At 46.3% G+C, this 18,430-nt stretch overlaps 1 long non-coding RNA gene across 5 annotated transcripts in view; it reads right to left on the bottom strand.

The window, feature by feature from the left end:
* Positions 1 to 18,430, bottom strand: part of LOC110404853 — a 157,468-nt gene that overhangs the window by 111,584 nt on the left and 27,454 nt on the right. For all 5 annotated transcript variants that reach the window (XR_002442525.1, XR_002442524.1, XR_002442527.1 and 2 more), the window contains 4 exons: positions 18,022 to 18,131; positions 13,605 to 13,687; positions 11,777 to 11,927; positions 3,368 to 3,583 (listed from right to left, as the gene is read on the bottom strand). This is a non-coding gene — a long non-coding RNA (uncharacterized LOC110404853). The remainder of the gene's footprint in view (positions 1 to 3,367; positions 3,584 to 11,776; positions 11,928 to 13,604; positions 13,688 to 18,021; positions 18,132 to 18,430) is intronic.

Below are 18,430 nucleotides of genomic sequence, written 5' to 3'. Positions count from 1 at the left end.
GACAGAATGCTTAAGCAGTGGACATCTTCCTGTGAGTCTTTAACAGCACCTAATTTAGGTTTTACACTATGTATTGCCATGTACATGGCTGCAGAGAGCTATTGAAACCTTCTTAATGAGGTACTTGGGCTCCTTATATAGTCCATGAAGAGAGCTGGTGACTGACAAACAGCTGAGAAAGCCTGGGAGCTATCAGAGCTGCTCTGTAGAAAACACAAAGCACAGCATAGCATGAACTTTTTCCCTTCAGGCAGGAAATAATTGCCTGCCTTCCCAAACCAGGGCACTTCTGTGTCTGTGTGTCACTGGATAGAGAAGTTCCGGACTAAGCAAAGCAGAAAATAGGAATTAGCCATCTTCGGGGTTTGTCAGGATAGGATGGAGCTTTCCGGGTGGCTCACTGTGGTGCAAACACCCCTCACACTTTGTCTCATTGCACAACGTGGGATAGTTATCTCTTTCCAGAGAGATCCAGAGTGAGTGCTGCTATTAAACATAGAACTACAGACACATTAAAACATAACAAGGTGTCTTAATCACCCTTTACAAGATGAATTTATCACAGGGAACCCTGTAAAATGAAAGTGAAAGAGCAATTCTATGACCATCCTCACCTCAGACAGAGAGAGATTATTTGCTGCTAATGAATGGCAAATTCATTGCTATCTCATCCCCATGAATGAAATATGTGTGGATGCAGAGTGAGGGCCCTGCGTTGCACAAAAGACATTTTGCAATCAGCTCACGGCACCTATTTAAACTGCCTGGGAACTCAGTTACACTGCTGCTCTAACGCCCAGACACCAGTGTGCCTGCCTTGAAATCCCCTGCTAACCTGGGGCTCAGCAGCTTCCCAGCCCCTCCAGACTCAGCTGCCTCCATCAGCAGGATTTTCCTTCACAGAGCCTGAGGGGAGAGCGTGATGAGTTCTGCAGCTTCCTTAATGAAGTCAAGACATCTCAGCTTAAGTGATATCTTCCCCTGTATAATTAAATATTTGGCAGTGGCTGACTATCTGGGGCAAGCACTGCAGGTACACAGTGCTGCTGGGCTGCTGAGGTCCCAGCAGTGCTCTGGGAAGGGAACACCTGCAACACTGCTGTCCCCATTAAGATGCATTCTTGCCAGCCAATGCAAAGCACTTCCCCTCTCCTTAAGATTTTGTATTATGCCCCATACAGGTCCAGGCATCCCTGATCAGCTCCAGCGATCAGAGGATCGGTGATACATGCTCCTCTCCATCCAGGGGAGTGAGTTTAAATAATTGGCTTTCAAGCCTACACCCATCAAACATCTCATAGACTCTCCTTTCCATTTTATGCATGCTCTTTCTGTGTGCCCTTCTACCCCTCTGGGGTAGACTTAAACTAGTGTGCTCTAAGGCATCACATTTCTGCTCCTTGCCTGCCCCAGTCCTGGTCAAAGCAAAGATGAGCTGTTCTTTGCAAGGCTAACTTCTGCACAAAGCACCCAGAGCAGGACACACTCTCGAAGGGTCAATGGTTTAGGACTGTTCCAATGGGCATTTCAGGAAGCATCAAAGCACAGCTGGAAAGGTCTAGCTCCCTGCTCTATCACTGCTTCACTGCAGGAGCATGGATAAATAAATAATTTCACCTCTTTTTGCCCCCATAAAAAAAGAACTGATGATGTCTTTCCTTTATCAGGCACCATGAGATCTCAGGATAAACACACTCAGAGTTGTATTAATTCTTCTGTGGTGTTCTTGTTACTAGGGCCATCCATGTGGTCAAGCACCTTTGAAGTAAACATCACCAGGAAATGGAAAAAGAGAGCTCCTACCATCCAGGGATCAGACAGTCCCGTCAACTGACAGTTGGACTAGACAATCTTAGTGGTATTTTCCAACCTTAGCAATTCTGTGATTCTATGACTGCAAACACATAGCCTCATTGAAATGAGTGAGTGCTGCACACATAGCACCTGGGACAATCTGCTCCTGAGTAACCTCTTGGATACACATCCAATCAAAGCAACAGCAGGGGAGAAAATCCTTCTTTAAACATTTGCGGCTCTGCCATCATCCGAAGGCAATGATGTAGCATGGCCTTCCTGCCAGCAGACGCTGACTAAGCTGTGTGTTTTCCTTGAGGGTCTCATAATGGCTTGGATATTAGGAAGAATTTCTTCTCAGAAAGAGTGGTGAGGCACTGGCACAGGCTGCCCAGGGAGTGGTGGAGTCACTGTCCCTGGAGGTGTTCAAGAACCGTGGAGATGTGGCACTGAAGGACATGGCTTAGTGAGCAATATTGATGGTAGGTGGACAATTGGACTAGGTGATCTTAATGATATTTTTCCAATCTTAATGATTCTATGATTCTACATCTTTTCTTCTTCCAAAACATGGCTGAGGTAGGGAACTGTTTGTTAGGCTGCGTGCAGTGCACCTACTGGAAGTCTGTACAAACACGGTGTCTTCTTGTCCTTGAAGAGCCTATAAATAAATGGGCTCTTACCTTGACGGCAGGCTGCAGCGTTAGTCAACACTCAAGCAGTTAATTTGTAAATTTGTACACAGTAGAACTCAAGACACTTGAAAAAGCAGCAGAATGTACCTTTTTTTGTGTGCGAGTGGATTTAGTGCTTGAGCAAACTGCCGGACTAATAGGCCAGGAGTCCAAGGGTTCATATTTATCCAGGAGACATGGCTCAGGCAGCTCTGGTGTTTGAGCTCCTACCTTCATCACCCCAGCAATGCTCCCAGAGCCTCCCAGGAAGGATGGAGGGACATAGGCATCCCTCTCTGCCCAGAAACTGGTTCTATTGGAGGTGCTCAAGACCAGGTTGGATGGGACCCTGGGTAACCCGATCTAGTGCCTGATTTAGTGGTTGGCAACCCTGTCCACACCAGGGGGGTTGGAACTAGGTGATCTTTGAGGTCCCTTCCAACTCAAGGCACTCTATGATTCTATGATAATTATCTGTTGCTGGGACATGGCTTTTTCATCTGGCCTTGCAACCTGAGAAATGACAGAACCAGATCTCCTCCCAGCCAGCGTCCCTACCTCCTTCCTTCAGCTTGGCTTCTGAGTCGGAATGGAAAAAATTACATCCTGCCTTGCCTAGTTCTGGGTACTCAGCACACTTGAAAAACAGGTACAAGGCAATGCATAGGATCTGGATGTCAGAACAACATTTCTCTGCCTGTCTGCTTGGTTTTTATGCATAATGTTTATAATCATTTTCTTTTCCTAGCTCTTGTTATCCTTATAGTTGAATGACAATTTATTCTTCATCATGTCTTCACTCTACCATTTCATCGATTTTTATTACCTATAGTCTTGCCACTTTGCATTATTTAATTTTGGGAAGTATTTTGGAAAGTTATTTGTCCGACGCAACATACCTTGTCATCCTGCTGAGTACTGCACCGCTGTGATTTCTGGCAGTCCTGCTGCACAGGAAGGCAAGGGACAAGCAAGGAGAGGACTTCGCTTTGTCACCCACATGGAACAAGTCCAGATTGGTCTTGTGTGGGGAGCTGTTGTCTCTTGCCTCCTCCTCTCTGTGTGGGATCCTGTGTTGTTACGGAGGACCAAGGACCGGCTCCGCACAGATGCCTCTGACGGAAGAATTAAAAACCATCACACGCTTAGTGAGGCTAAATGAGTATTCAAATTGGTTAATAAAAAAGTAATGAGGAATGCCTGCAGCCCTAAGCCACCTAAAGAAAATCAACAAATGCCAGCTACAATGCAAACACTTTCCATGGTAAGCAGTGGGGATTTCAAAACAAGGCAGGGAGGGCTTGCGGGGACAACAGAGGAAAACGACAGCAGCTGCTGGAGGATGCGCAAGGGAAAATCATGGGGGAATTTTTCACTGAAGGCAAAGACAGAGCTGCTCTGGGGAGTTCCCAGCCCAAACAGGGCACAGAGCCAGCCTGCTGCCCCATCCTCCCTGGGGCAGTTGGACTACATGAACTTAGAGGTCTTTTCCAAACTTAATGATTCTACAATTCTATGAAAACCTCACCTGGGAATTGTATGGTCTCCTTGAGAATAGAGCAACATTCTGCCAGGCATCGTCCTCCAGTTCAAAAACCATCTGAGTTCAATCAGTGTCTCCCAAACATCTTCAGGTTGGGGTTCAGGTTCAAAAAAATAATAGTATCACAGAATTGTTTGAGTTGGAAGGGACCCTCAAATGCCATCTGGCCCAACCTCCCTGCAATGCACAGGGACACCTACAGCTCCATCAGGTGCTCAGAGCCCATCCAGCCTGACCTCAGGTGACTGCAGGGTGGGGCACCACCACCTCACTGGGCAGCCTGTGCCAGTGCCTCACCACACTTACTATAAAAACTTTCTTCCTTATATCCAGTCTAAATCTTCCCTCTTCTAGTATGAAACCATTTCCCCATGTCCTATCACAACAGACCCTGCTAAAGAGCCTGTCCCCCTTTTTCTTGCAACTCCCCTTCAGATACCGAAGGGCCACTCACAGGTTTCTCCAGACCCTTCTCTTCTCCAAGCTGAACAGCCCCAGCTCTCTCAGGCTGTCCTCATAGGGAAGGTGCTCCATCCCTTGGATCATTTGCCCTCCTCTGGACACGCTCCAACAGGTCCATATCTCTCCTGTAAGGAGGACTCCACATCTGGACACAGTACTCCAGGCAAGGTCTCACAGTGCAGAGTAGAGGTAGGTTCTTGCAAGAGTAGGTTCTAGCCTACTGAAGGTGGTTTCATGAGGTATAGGGATGTGCTCCCCCTGTATTACTGCAGTCCCATAGCATGGCCTATGGGATACTTCTGATGGGGCTCGTGTCCCCTGGAGATCAGGGCATTTAGCCCACACAAGACTCCCTTCCAGGGAACCCCCCCCACTTTTCAGACTTCCCCTCTGGTGCTTCCCATCTCCTTCCATCAATGATGGTAGCTTAAATTCCACATCCAACGCTGAGCTAGATAAAGCTGGTGACATGTGTGCAGCTCAAGGGAAAGCACCGCAGTGTGCAGCACTGGAATAGGCTGCTGAGCCTCAGTCATCCCGGTGGAATGAAAGAGCAGGGAGGTAACAGCAGAGAGGTGTCTCTCAGGAGTGTGTGAAGAGAACTCTATTAGAGATTGTGAAATGCTGAGGTACCCTGGAGACCATATAAGTATCTATGACAAGACAGCAAGAATAATTAGCTCGACAGCTGTGGGTACTGATCGTGAGCATTTTTAACAGTATCCTGTCATGTTTTGGTCTATTGCTACAGTCCAATGAGGTGTGATGCCATTTTTCCTGCTGATGTCCTCCCTTCCAGGAAGCATTGAGGAGCACATACACTTCAGCAGGTATCGTGAAGGTCTGTGGCATATTCTGTCCCTCATTTAAAACTCAAGCACCTTTTAAAAATGACAAGCCAAAGAATTTGAGTCTAACAGAGCGGTGGGAATAAAGACTGACGCTGTGGGGGCCCCGGTGTTAGAGTGTAAATGAGCTCAGAAGAGGCCAAGCAAGCTTTAAAATGCATAGTTAAGTGGGTAAAGAGATTTCCTGGCCTTCCAGGCTCAAAATGTCTCTCCCTCAGCAGGTTCTCTCCTGTTATTTATCTCTCCTGCACAAGAAGAGTGGCTTAGCAGAGAGGCCAAACTTCAGTGTGTGAAGGTATGAGGGTGGAAAAGAAGAACAACGTGTCATCCTCAGAGTGCCCTGTGTTCAAACTGGGGTGAAAGCTTCCAGATTGGTGCTCACGTTGTCCCAGACACTCCTGCAATGCCCTCCAGAACGATACCTTCCTCCTCATGAGAAGCTGCAAGGGCCAGTAAAGGAGAGACAAGCAACACTGACTTTTGTACCACAAGTAGGAACAAGAGAAAAGGAGTATGAAATAAGAAAATCCTGGAGAAAAGCCAGGAAATGTGTTTTCCAGAAACGTATAATCTGTAATTGGGCTAATTCTGATGTATTTGTGTCTCAAAGTTTTTGTTTTCCTGTTGTCTGTATAACTCTTGATTGGAACATTTGATGTTGCTTTTGTGAGTTCCTAAATCCAATCCTCTCTGATGATGTATATGAATGTGCATCTGATGGATGTTTTCCAGCACCTTTTTGTTGCCTCAATTAAGGGATAATGAACAAGAATTGTTCCTATTTGTAAAACATCTCCTGCTATTTTCTGCTTCCAAATTGGGTGGACAATGTGTCTTAATTAAACACAAAGTCTTGCAACATTACTCAGAGGAGAGAGACCAAGACTGGAAAGGGAGGAAGAAAAGGTGGAGAAAAGAAGAGGTGAGGGGCTTTTGTACTTTGAGTGACTTTATCACGGAGGGATAGTGGGTTTGCTGCAGTAATGGTCACACCTTGCAGTTAGAATTCTGAGTCTGATACTAAGGGAATGGATAAGGACATCAGAGCAATCTCCACTCAGAGCCACAACTCCATAGAATGCCAAAATGAGTGCCACAGGGAATTAGAAATGAGATGCAGAGCCTTCCATGTTCACTCACCAGACAAAACACCATTCGTCTCCCAAGGTGCAAAGGGAAACAACCATCAAATAATACCTGCTAGGTCTTATGTAATGAAGGCTTACAGACAGCACGTAACAAAAGTAAATAAAATAAAATAAATAAAATAAAAGAAAGTGCCTAAAAGAAAGGAAATAGAGTAAGGTAAATAAATAAAATAAAGTAAAATAAAATAAAATGACACTGCACTATGTATGTCTCAGCAGAGACATGTAGGAGAGATAAAGTTACAAGATTTTACTAACCTCATCATTTCAGGCTGATACACACGCAAGTGGGGGTGAGGCTGTCTTTGCACTGCCTCTGCAGTGGGCATGTCATACCATCTCTCACCAACACACAGTTCATGTGATTATATGATTTTTAAATCAAATCCTCTAGATCCACAGAAAAGCATATATGATGCAATTTCATGTTTTAGCCCAATTAAAGGTATTAAAATTTCACCTACTCTGTCCGTGAAAGAGCAGCTCTAGCCTGATCCTTAGCCTCTAAGACCTCCCTCATCACCAACCAAACACGCCTGTGCTGTCTGGTTAAACCTCAAGGTATGCCCTTGGCTCCTGCAGCTCTGGTTCCACCCCATATCCATCTCCAACAAATGGCCAGGTGTGAGGTTGTGCACCGCGATGCAGTTGCTTACTGGACAGATTCCATCCCCAGCTCTTTTTGCAGCCTCAGCCAAACTTTCTCATCCACAGAGGACCACAGGAAACCCTCACCCTGCCCACAGGGCTGATAAATGGAGCCATGTATTCAGTGCTGAGCACACAGCGCTAGCTGAGGAGGAGGCAATAGGAGTCCTTAGAGCTTGTGTTGCACATGGAAATATTATTTGTGAGAGGTAGCTCTGTCTCCTTTAACACTGCTTGTAATCCTGATGTCATCCTCTTCACTCACACTGTGTTTATTTTGTCACTGTATGTCAGCACAAGAGCAAAACCATGCGGGGCAGGAGGATTGTGCATGTGTCCTGAAGCCAAGTCTTTCTCCCCACAGAATACATGAGTTTAAATATAGAAACAGGGAGGCATGACAGAAAGATGAGGGAATTGCATCTGGTCTTCGTCATCTCCATGTAACTCCATAGTGGCATCTGCAAGCCAAGAGCAGCTCCAGCTGAAATAACAGGCCAACCCTTCCTGTCTGCTGCAATATCCTGGGCAAGCCCGTGCCCCAAGCATGGCTGTTTTTTCAGATTTGTTCCAAAGAATCTGGGAGCTGAACGTGGATCTGTGCAGCAAATATATTTCATTAGTTCCAGCGTACCTAATCCATCTGTAGCTGAGAATTTAGGAGAGGTTAAACTCCGTGACTTAGTGTGGATAAAAGGAGGGATGTTAACCCATCTGGATCCTGACACATCTTTTGGTTCACAAAATAGAAAGCAGCAGTGTAAGCATCTCCCATTGCTCTGACTCAAAGCCCCGATCTGCAAGCACCTTGCCAGATAAGAAAGAGAAGCTACATTTCCATGGTACCCTCACACCCCAGATCCTCTGAAGCTGCCAGTGAAAGGATGGGCTACTTTGTTCCCTCTCCTGATACCATGTAAAATGTGCTTAGGTACTCCAGAGATGGAGGCTCCTGTAACAAGGAGATAAGCTCGAGGTACTGGCAGCTCTGGTGATAGGGACGGGATGTCTGAGTGCTGGGCACAATGCTGAGGCTCTCAGAAAGACATCAAATGGGCTGATAAGAGTATTCCCTATCCAAGCAGAGCCGAGACCCAGTGGCTAGACCTATATCTTTCCCCCACATGGGCTCCCTCCTCTCCTTTGTGATAAAAACCTTTGTGCTTAGACCAATGGAAATAAAAGAAGCCAAACATCCCCAGGCTGCTCCTTCCCCAGGTGGGAACCATGTCAGCTTGGTGCTGCTTTCCCTCATTGCCCCCTTTCCTTCTCCTGTCCCCATTCCTCCTGACTGTGCCTTGCCTCAAGAGTCAGCAAAGCCACAGACTTCCTACGCAGGAGCTGCTCCCTGCACAGGAGGTGCCACAGGGTTCACTCTTTTTTCTACTGCAACTTGAAAAAAAAAATATTCTGCTAGCCACTCAATAATTAATGCTTCTGAGCAGTGATTCGGCATGTCAGGAAGAGAATTTTGCACTCTTATTGTAGTCTTTTGTAATTGAATCTTATGCTGTTATATTAGTGTGGCCCCAGATGAGTATGCAATAGCTGAGGGGGGAAAAAAAAAGGTGAGATAAAGGAATTACAATAGAGCCAGGCTAATGTGAGAACAAGGCAATGTCTTCTGTGCCTCAAGGTGTTAAGTTAATCTCTGATAAGTTATTAACTTATTAATGGGCTGAGAAGGGATGAACTACTTTTCATCCAAAGTCCCAAGTGCTCCTCATCTGCTTCCATGTACTTCTTGTCAACGTACTCTCCTCCAGCGCTGCTTTCCTGCTGCTCTGCCTCCGTGTATCATGTTTCAGCCAAAATGAACTCTGTGCAGAAAAGCACCTGCATGGAGCCATCAAATTGTGCTCAGAGCCTGGGACATGGGGGCTGCGGGAAAGATTTGGGGACAGAAGTCAGAGAATCAAAGAATCATAAAGGTTGGAAAAGACCTCTAAGATCATCCAGTCCAACCATCCACCTACCACCAAGGTCACTCAGTAAACCGTGTCCCTAAGTATCACATCTATCTGTTTCTTGAAGACGAGAGGACAAAAGCTAATGAAGAATCCTCTAAAGTTTATAGTCTCTCCTGTCTCTCCTGTTGTTGACTGATCAGTGATGTGGAAAAGTATAGAGAGATCGAACAAAAGGGCTCAGAGTCACACATGTGCATCCCAGATCTCATGCAGGACTGTGTTCACAGGGAATCTTTCCACACTGGAGGACATACAGTGCATTATCTGGGACCATGATATTTGTCAGCTGTTCTGAGGTCCTCCTCTTCACAGTTCTTACCGATTCCAGTTTATCAAGGAAAAAAAAAGAGCAGGAGTTTAAAACTGATGAAATGCAACAAAATTCTTACAACCCCAGGGAAAAGCTTCTGCTGAGGAAGGAAGGGCAGAAGCCAACAGTGATGGGAAAGTGAGGTTCATCATTGTGCCTGCCCCTTGGATGCTTGTTGCTGGAGACCTCTTGGGAGTTGAAGCCTGGTCCTTGGTGCCTTGGCGAATCAAGGTCTGGTTGCAGCTCTCTCTCAGGACATTTTATTGCTTCTCGTGGTTGGATTTGCTTTGCCCCTGAAGCATCTCACTCATCCTCTCTCCAAGTGAGGGGAACTGCTGTGCAGGAAGAGCTTTCCCTCATCAAGCCCAGTGCAGAGCCTCCGAGCACCAACCTAAAAACCCAACTGGCTAACGTGCTTTCCTCCAGGTCTCTTCTCTCAGCCATGTAAAGAAGACAAACGAAACTGATGATCACAAGGTTTAAAGCTCCCTTCTGAGAGTGGTTCAGCAAGGAACTGGCTGAGGGTTTCTAACACGTAATATTCCCATGATGTAGGCAAAAAATGGGTTTTAAACATGCTGGGGAATGAGTGGATGTTCCCTTGGCCCACAGGAACAGGGTAACGTGGATAAGCACATCAACACAGCAGCTTCCAACATCCTGACCAAACCAGAGCCTCCCTGCAGTGCCCTGCCAGAGCATGACACTGTTTCTCCGCTGTTAAAAGCAAACTGCGCTTTCAATCTTCCCAGCTCAGGCTCTACTACTGAGATTGCAGGAAGCAAATAAAAAGGATAAAGTGCATTATAATCCGCAGAAGATGATGAACCTGATAATTCTTCCATGCACAAAAGCAGTGACCTTTAGGCCAGCGAAAGGCATGGGCCATCACAAACCTCAGCACAAGGCAGGAGAGGGAAGGAAAACAACCCTCAGCCAACTTCAGAAAAATACCCAAGGGTCGTCTTTGAGTCAGCTGAGGCTTCAGCCCAAATCTCTCCGTTTGCTCAGAGACAGGTTGGCATCTCTGTCTGTGCTGCTGCTGCTGCACAGGGTAAGGAGCTCACTGGAGCATGAAAGAGATTGTGATAAAGATACACTGACTGCCATTCTCCTTCCACTGGAAACAGGCTCAGCTTTCATATCTGGATGACATCTCAAACACCAGCACTGGAGAAGGGGGAGGGAGGGAGCTGCTCTTTCTTTGCCCTTCCTGTTTTTGATATTGTGATTATTATTTGCAATTATTTATCATTAGGGTGGCTTTTCAGGTATATAAATAGATGCAGAAGTAGTCCCATTTCCCTTCCCTGCTTCAGAGCATGTACCTCTTTCATGCTTCACCCAAGCTGGTTGAATTGTTCAGGAGATAAAAGCCTTTGTTGAAGATTCCCCTGCATTCCCACTTTGTGAGCTATTCCCATGCCAGTTCTGCTTTCCAGCAATATCAGCTGTGCATATAAATTCTCAGGCTCATCTGGATCAATCCTCCTCTGCCAGACGGCTGTTTGAAAGCATTCCCTGAGACCACGTGCCATTTGCTCTGCAGAGGCTGTCTGGCGCCAATGTTCCCTGGGAAGCTGATGCCCTGCCAGGACGTGATGTACTTATCACCACGATGGGGAAGGGGTAAAACACCTTCCATCTCTGGGGCATGCCGACAGTGAGCAAGTTCATACACAGGCTCTCCTAGCCTTTGCCAGGTGACAGCAGTTTCAAGATGGTCTTCTGTCAGCGAAAGTCCATAATTCATGCCAGCCTCATAGGACGGTACCATAGTAACTGTTACCCAAATTACTTTCTGTGTCATGAAGCAGCCAGGAAATCAAAACTGGATCTTGCAGGCATCCACCTAGCAAGAAGCAATGACCTACAGAAAACTAGGTCAAAATCTGGTCTGCCCCAGATGCCTTGTGAAGCCTTTGATGTGTTGCATCACCGGGTCTCACTTCTCTCTCTGTAAATGTGGGGATAAAACAGCACTGTCCCATCTTACAAAGGTGTGTGAGTTTAAAAACCCCAGTGACCAAGTCCTCACATCCTCCAGCTTCAAAAACTACAAAAAACTTCTGAGAAACACTTTTGCTCCACCAAGGTAGTATGAGCACTGCCAGGCGTGGAGAAAAGGGAGACCTGATCAGTGGTTTCCTGCACCATAGAGCAGCTCTGGGGAAGAGCAAGGGAGACATTATACATCCTACCAACCCTGATCCAAGTTGTCATTCCCACTCATATTTATGAAGTGTCAAGATCTGCAAGCATTTTCACAAAGACCTAGTGCTTGGCCAAACACAAGGTAATCAAAAAGAAATTGTCAAGATCTCATGATTATGACCGCAGCACAAATACAGAGAAGCAATGCCAAACCACAGCCAATACCTCACTGTCAGATGGAGATAATCATCCAAGCAGACTCCCAAGTGGTGAGCTCCAGTGACGAATGGAGGCAGGCCTCCTCACGGACACAGGAACGCAGGCATCCTCTGTCTTTTCCACATGAAACCATAAATCATCCATGGCACTACAATGGCTACAGAACAAAGAAATGTTCCCAATGAACTTGAGCAGGGATCTCCTTTAAATGCGTGAGCGATCGTGAAGTCGTTAGCACTCAGTTAACTCACGTAGTCACACCGACTCCATGTGAAGAGCTCTAAAGCATGAGGGATACCAGCCAGAGCACTGATTTACCACTTTCCTCAACTCAAAGGCTCACGTTCTCCTCCGAAGATAGAAATGGAAGTTACTGCACTTGTATTACTTCCTATGTCCCTTAACCTGCACTTCCAGAGCCTTTCATCTCCCCAGAATTATTGCCCTCTGATGCAGCATTATCCCATGTGGACTCGTTGTCGTATTCATGACAGCATTACTGTCTCTGGGGGAAAAGGGCTCCTGGCAGTACTGCTTTGAGAGACCCTTTATTATATTGACGTCAACAGAGATTGCCTCTTTGATAAATGAGCGTGTAACTATGAATAAATACAGGAGTACATTTTATATGTATTGTATATCTGCAGTGGCAGAGTAGAGGTTTGTGCAGGCATGTGCTTTTAATATTCATGCAAGACACAAGGCAGCAGTAACTGGCAACTGTAGGTTGCTGTATTTATATTGCAATAACAACTGGACGACTTCAGACAGCCATCTAGACAAAAAGTTCCCATTGCATTCACTCTTTGCAACGCCTGGGAGATCCCCACCCTCCACTCTGTCTGGGTGGGATCTTGTTTGGATGCCACAGGATCTCTCTGTGAAAATGAATTTACAATCTCAGTTTTGTTGGCCTGCTTTCTGCTCTCTCTTGATGCAAGAAAGCTAAGGAAGATGGAACTTCCCATGTATTCCCAGACTGACACAAGAAATGGCCTCCATGAGAATTATTGTCCTCTTGGAGGAGATGTGTAAGTGTGGGATTGCTGCTGGATTGCTGTGGTGCAGTACATCAGTGGTGCATGCAATCAATGGCCAGGAAGAACCAGGTCCAAAACGGTTCAAGGAGCAAAGTCAGTCTCCAAAGTCAATTTTGACTGCTAAAGCCTCCAGAGTAGAAAGTAGAAAAGAACTATTACTCTGCAGCCCCATGTCTGAGAGCCCACACCAACCCACACCTGAGGCACAGCTTCTGCCTGCTGCCCTGCAAGGAGGGCAGAGCAGGAAACCACCACACAGAAACGATTCCCTGTGAGAAGGGGAGCTGGATTTGATGATCTCCAGAGGTCCCTTCCAACCCCTATGATCCTGTGATTCTACCATTCTGTCAAGCCAAAGCAGGGCAGAGAACACTGTTTCACTGAAGAACTCAAAGGGGAAAAAGAGACCTTCCCCTGAGAGCTTAACCGGAGGTGTTGGGGAGCCAGCCCAGCCCAGATGCCATCCTCTAACAGACTCTGAAGGAAGGGAATTGGGAAGGAAGGGAGAGAGAACTTTACCATTCTCATATCTCCCCAAAACAAGCTCCTGGTGCTCAGGGAAGGGAATAGCAACCTACCCCTTGCCTGGCACCTCCCTGCCTGAAACCTTGCTCTGCACGGGAGCAGAGGAAACTCATTTCCCAGCTCCTTCTGCCCCTGCCTGAACAGCTCCTTGTTATATTCTCTCAAAAGTTTAGAAGTTGTCTTTGAATACCATAACAGCGAGGTGATGGTTACCAAGGGAACAGCCCGTGAGAAGGTCAGGCTTTTCTGGGGATTTTTTCATGCTTTACCTTGGCTGAAAGTTTTTCCAGAGCAATCAGGCCAGTGTCGTTCCACCCTGGAGAAGCAAAGCTGTCATCTCCTTGGAAGAGGACTGAAAAGAAAGGAAGGACATCACTCAGATTTCCCACACCTGTATGCCACATTCTGGGGCAGTTACCCTCAAAATTGGTACCATCAGCAGCTGTGCTTTCAACCCAGGGACATAACTAGCAGACCCCCACAGTGATGACTTCCAAACTGAATTTGCTTGGAGGCCACAGCAGAGATACAGAGTAAAAATATCCCCAGAGCATAAAATAGAAAACCGAGCCAGCAACTTGCCTGCAGTATATCAGCACGGCTCCTGGAGTTCCTGCATTTCCATGGAGCTTTCACCAAGAGAAAATTCAGCTCTCCAGGAAAGGGTGATAAAGCAGAGGTGTAAGCATAAGCTCTTCCATACCAGGGCACTGTGCAACTACAGAGGAACGGATGTGGAGCAATTCCTGCTGCCACAGGAGGCCCCAGAGATGGAGTTCAGATTCCGATACTGCCCTTTATGTGCTAATTACTCAACATGGTAACTTCCCAGACACAGAGGACAGTGTACCTCTGCTCTTTTCAGAAAGCAGTTATCTGATGACCGGGTTCATTGGAAATCAATGGTGGTTATCAATAACCAGGTGCTGTTTTTCCAGTGTTTGGTGTTGACTGCTGTAGGAGAGGGCTGTCTAACTGGGCAAAGTGTGGGTACAGCAGCACAAAGCAACTATTGTGCCGTTGCTACTGGTAATATTTTTGATTTGCAGTGCCTTTGCTATCCCAAGAGCCTACCTGAGTAAAGCAAGATATAGGAACAAGGATACAGCCATTTTAAGTTCCTGGTGTATGTCAGAGTGGCAGCAGATGGCATTTTTCTCCTCTAAGAACCCTGCCAGACTACCTTACCCTCAGCACTTCAGTTTGGATCTCTTTCAAAGTCCTTCACTAGGAAGAACGCTTCTGCTAGTGATAACCTGTACCTTTGCTGGCCCCGGTTGTGAGCCTGGCTAGTGGGATCTCAGGAGACTGTTTCTCTGTAGCAGAGTCACTTAATTTACTCAACATTAATTTACTCAACATTGCATTCTAGTCCCTGGTAGGGTCAGGCAAACAAGTTCTCCCTACTGCAAGCAGAGAGCTGGCTCTACTAAACATAATTGTTAAGGCAGATCAGCCAAGGTGTAATCATCTCTCATGGTGCTGCCATGAGCTGTGATGCTCCGTGCTGGTGGCCAAGCAGACAACTGCTAGGAATGAAACTTCTTCCCCATCTCTAAAAGCAACAAACGCAAATCAAAGCACTTACCTCCAGCTTGACCTTCACAAAAGAAAGCCCAGCTAATCAGGCTGATCCATCAGTGACATATGGTTTTGAAAGAACGCTTTTTGATTTGCAGACAAATATATGTTCCCAGCGCTGAGGTTCTTGGCGGTTTGTGCTGAAATAGATGTTTTTGTGCCGAATTGCTGGGACTGAGGGTATTTATCTCCTCTTTCTCAAGCACAAAGTCAAGGCAAGTAGCCTTCCATAATCTGTCCATGCACAGCCTTCTCGCTCAGTGTGTGGGCCCCGAGCACAGCCCTCACAACTCACATCCACCAGGCATTGGACAGGCACACTTCCAGCTAATTTACTGATACTTAATAATTAAATGCCAGGTGATCACTCAGCCTTGGTGAGTAGGTGTTCAATAACTACAGAGAGGAGCTGTCTCCTGGCAGCCCACCCAGCTCGCTCCATCGCTCAGCACCAACGCAGAGCTCAGCCATGCCGCACACAGCTCAGCTCCTTAGCTCTCACCACCATTCTCACCCATTCACCCATGTCAGAGACCCTGCGGGATGAATTGGATCAGGACTGAGCAAGGAAAAATTCTACAGAAGGAAGGTGTTGGTGACCCTGCATTTTGCCCAGAGAAAAAATTTAAAAAAAAAAAAAAAAAAAGCCAACCAGGAACAACAAAGTTATGTTGCCCTCCCAGTACACCGCTGGTGTTTACATCTGTTTCCCAGTGTCACTTTTTGCTAGGCAGCACTTTAGCCTTGTTTTAACATTGCTCTTTATTCTGCCTTAGCATTGCCATTTCTTAGCAGGCAGGGACACTGCCCAGCATTTAACAAACTGCATCCCTTCCTTCTGTGCCTTTGCAATAATAATTCTCTGTCCTGACACATTCAGCTGGAGCACAGGGGACCTTGTCAGCTTAAAAATCACCGCCACACTTCTGGGATTCTAAATCCAGCAGTAGCTGAGATGACTGAAACAGGAAGAGTTTTTGAAAACCAATTTGTTCTCCACTCTTTCTACCTCTTTGTTTGCATTTTCAATTTCTCTCAACTTGGGGGATGAGGCTCAGCATTAGGCTCAAGTTTATCAGCGCGTGGCTCTCAGATTGTCACTTTCCAGCCCTGCCTGCAGGCCCTGCAGGTGGCACTACCCTTCCCCTACAGAAATAGCACCCCCACCATTTTTCTTCCAACTCCTGTCCAAAAAATATATAGTGCAAGAATATTTCTGATGTTGTCAGGCTTTGTAATAGTTCATTCATTTCAACCCTAAATTTGGGACTCAATTTGAGCTGGCAGTAGCTGTTTAATATACAGGACCTGTCTTATTACATCTCCGTCTAATGCATATTTGGGAGCTTTCCCTGAAAGCTCTTGTATAAAGGAGTATTATGACATCAGGAAGTCTAAAAGTACCTGAACTGCAGATGTGATAAATTCAGCAGGATGATACGTGCCTGGCATTTGTACTTGCCTTTTTCCATTGGCAAATGGCTGCCTGGGCTCTATCCCTTGGGATAGCTGTAGAGAACAGCCAGTTTGATGAGCCTAACCAGCCATTGGATGTCACTTTGGCTCCACACTAATTCAAGGGAAACAGCATTTATCTGGCAGCCAGGCAGCCAGCTCTTCGGCAGCTGAGAGTTTAATTATCAAAGGTTCAGGCGAATCTTGCTCTCGCTATCTCTGACCAGCTGCCACAGAAAAAAAGACCTTCTGGCCCCATCCAGAAGTTTGTGAAGCTCTTGCAAGTTGCCTTTTGCTGTTAAAATGAGTCCCAGACCATTTGCCCTTTCCTGTGAAAGCTCTGGGCTGGATGCCACTAGAAAAAAAGAAACTGTGAAAATAATACAGTGGGGAAGGGCTCTTGGTGGATGGGGCTGAGCAAGTGGCAGACAGGAATGGGAACACTGGGCTCCATCTGGTGCATCGATCCAGCTGTGGGTGTTGCTCTGATCAATGGGCACAGGAAAGGCTTCCTCCACCTGCAGGACGCTATTTATTCACAGTCTCACACTGCAATTATAGAACAGAGCCACTGTCTGTCTTGCATCCAGCCCTGCTTCCAGTGGTTGTCATCAGCCCAAGCAGTCAACGCAAAAAGCAAGAGCTACGCCTTCCCACTCTGCTCCACTTACAGGGTTTGGGCACTCCTGGATTCCTCTCCCAGCTTTGCTGTCAACAACAATCAGCCTGAAAACAAAAGCTGCTGGTACTCTCCCAGGTTCTACTCTGGGCATGGTGGTGATTGGTTGATGGTTGGACTGGATGATCTTAGTGGCCTTTTCCAAACTTAATGATGCTATGATTCTATATCCAGATCTACCACATGAGTTATACGCTCCTCCAGACGAGAATGAGGTGCTATTTCCAATAGATCCTTTGTGCTTTCATGATAGGGACGTCCCTGCCCTTTCCGTCCTGCAACGATGGTTAATAATGGGACCACCTAAGTGCCTATCAAGAGAGTTTGTAATTTATGTGCTAGTGATGCACATGCTTTTCCTTATTTTCAGGCTTTTCTGGAGACACAGTCAGACCCAATTGGCCATTCTTAAGGCACATTTATCTTTTGAATATGAAGGCAATAGACTCAATTACGTTTTTCAAAGGTAAGCTACGATTCCAGCGAGAAAATTAGTTATCCCTCCACTCTTCCACAAAATGCCATCAGGAACCATCACAAGCAAATACTATAAATTGCTATCTGTTTTGCCCAGTTTGCCTCAGCTATCAGCAAGGAACCATGCAGGGAAATATATTCTCTCCACTCTTCACCCAAGAAAAATCCTTCCAAAGCTTTGGGATGATTTTCATAGATGAGGCCCTAGGCCAGTCACTAAGTAACCAGTGAAAGAATCATAGAATTGTAGAATGGCTTGGGTTGGAAGAGACGTTAAAGATCACCTAGTTCCAATACCCCTGCTGTGGGCATGGTGACCAGTCTCTAAATCAGGCACTAAATCAGGTTGTCTCCATGCAACTTGGCCTTGAACACCTCCACGGATTGGGCATCCAGAAATTTTCTGGGCAGCTTCTTCTAGAGAAGGAGTAGGAGGAAGGAGCAGGAGCCTGTAAATCACTATAACTGGTTAGAAACCTGGAAGAAAAGCATACTTTGGAAAACTGTAGAAAGTTCCTTGCAGAATTTGTTCCTGGGCTCTCCCTTGAAGTCCAGAGGCACTGTCACTGAGGCCAGGTTGCCTTGGGTGTCTCATTTTTCCAACCTGCATGAACAAAAGTGTTTACTTTACACCATCTCCCCAGGGTTTCCTCAGATCCCTAATCTCCAGACCTGACAGTTTACTTACAGCATCACCAACTGCAAACTGATTAGTCCAGTCCCCATTCCCTTCTCCCCCATGGTTATCACTTTTATTAACAGCAAGGGAGTGATAATGGGGAAAGATGATCAAAGCTGCTGGTATTAACGCTGGGGATTAACGGTATTTATATTCCTGATCAGTGCACTCTCGGTGTGGAGAGGAAACCGCCACAAATCAGCTTTTTCCAGCAGAGTTGCTGC

Source organism: Numida meleagris, chromosome 11 (assembly GCF_002078875.1).
Source record: "Numida meleagris isolate 19003 breed g44 Domestic line chromosome 11, NumMel1.0, whole genome shotgun sequence".
In the NCBI taxonomy this organism is placed as follows: Eukaryota; Metazoa; Chordata; class Aves; order Galliformes; family Numididae; genus Numida; species Numida meleagris.
Note: the sequence above shows the minus strand (reverse complement) of the source record. Positions and strands in the feature narration are given on the sequence as shown.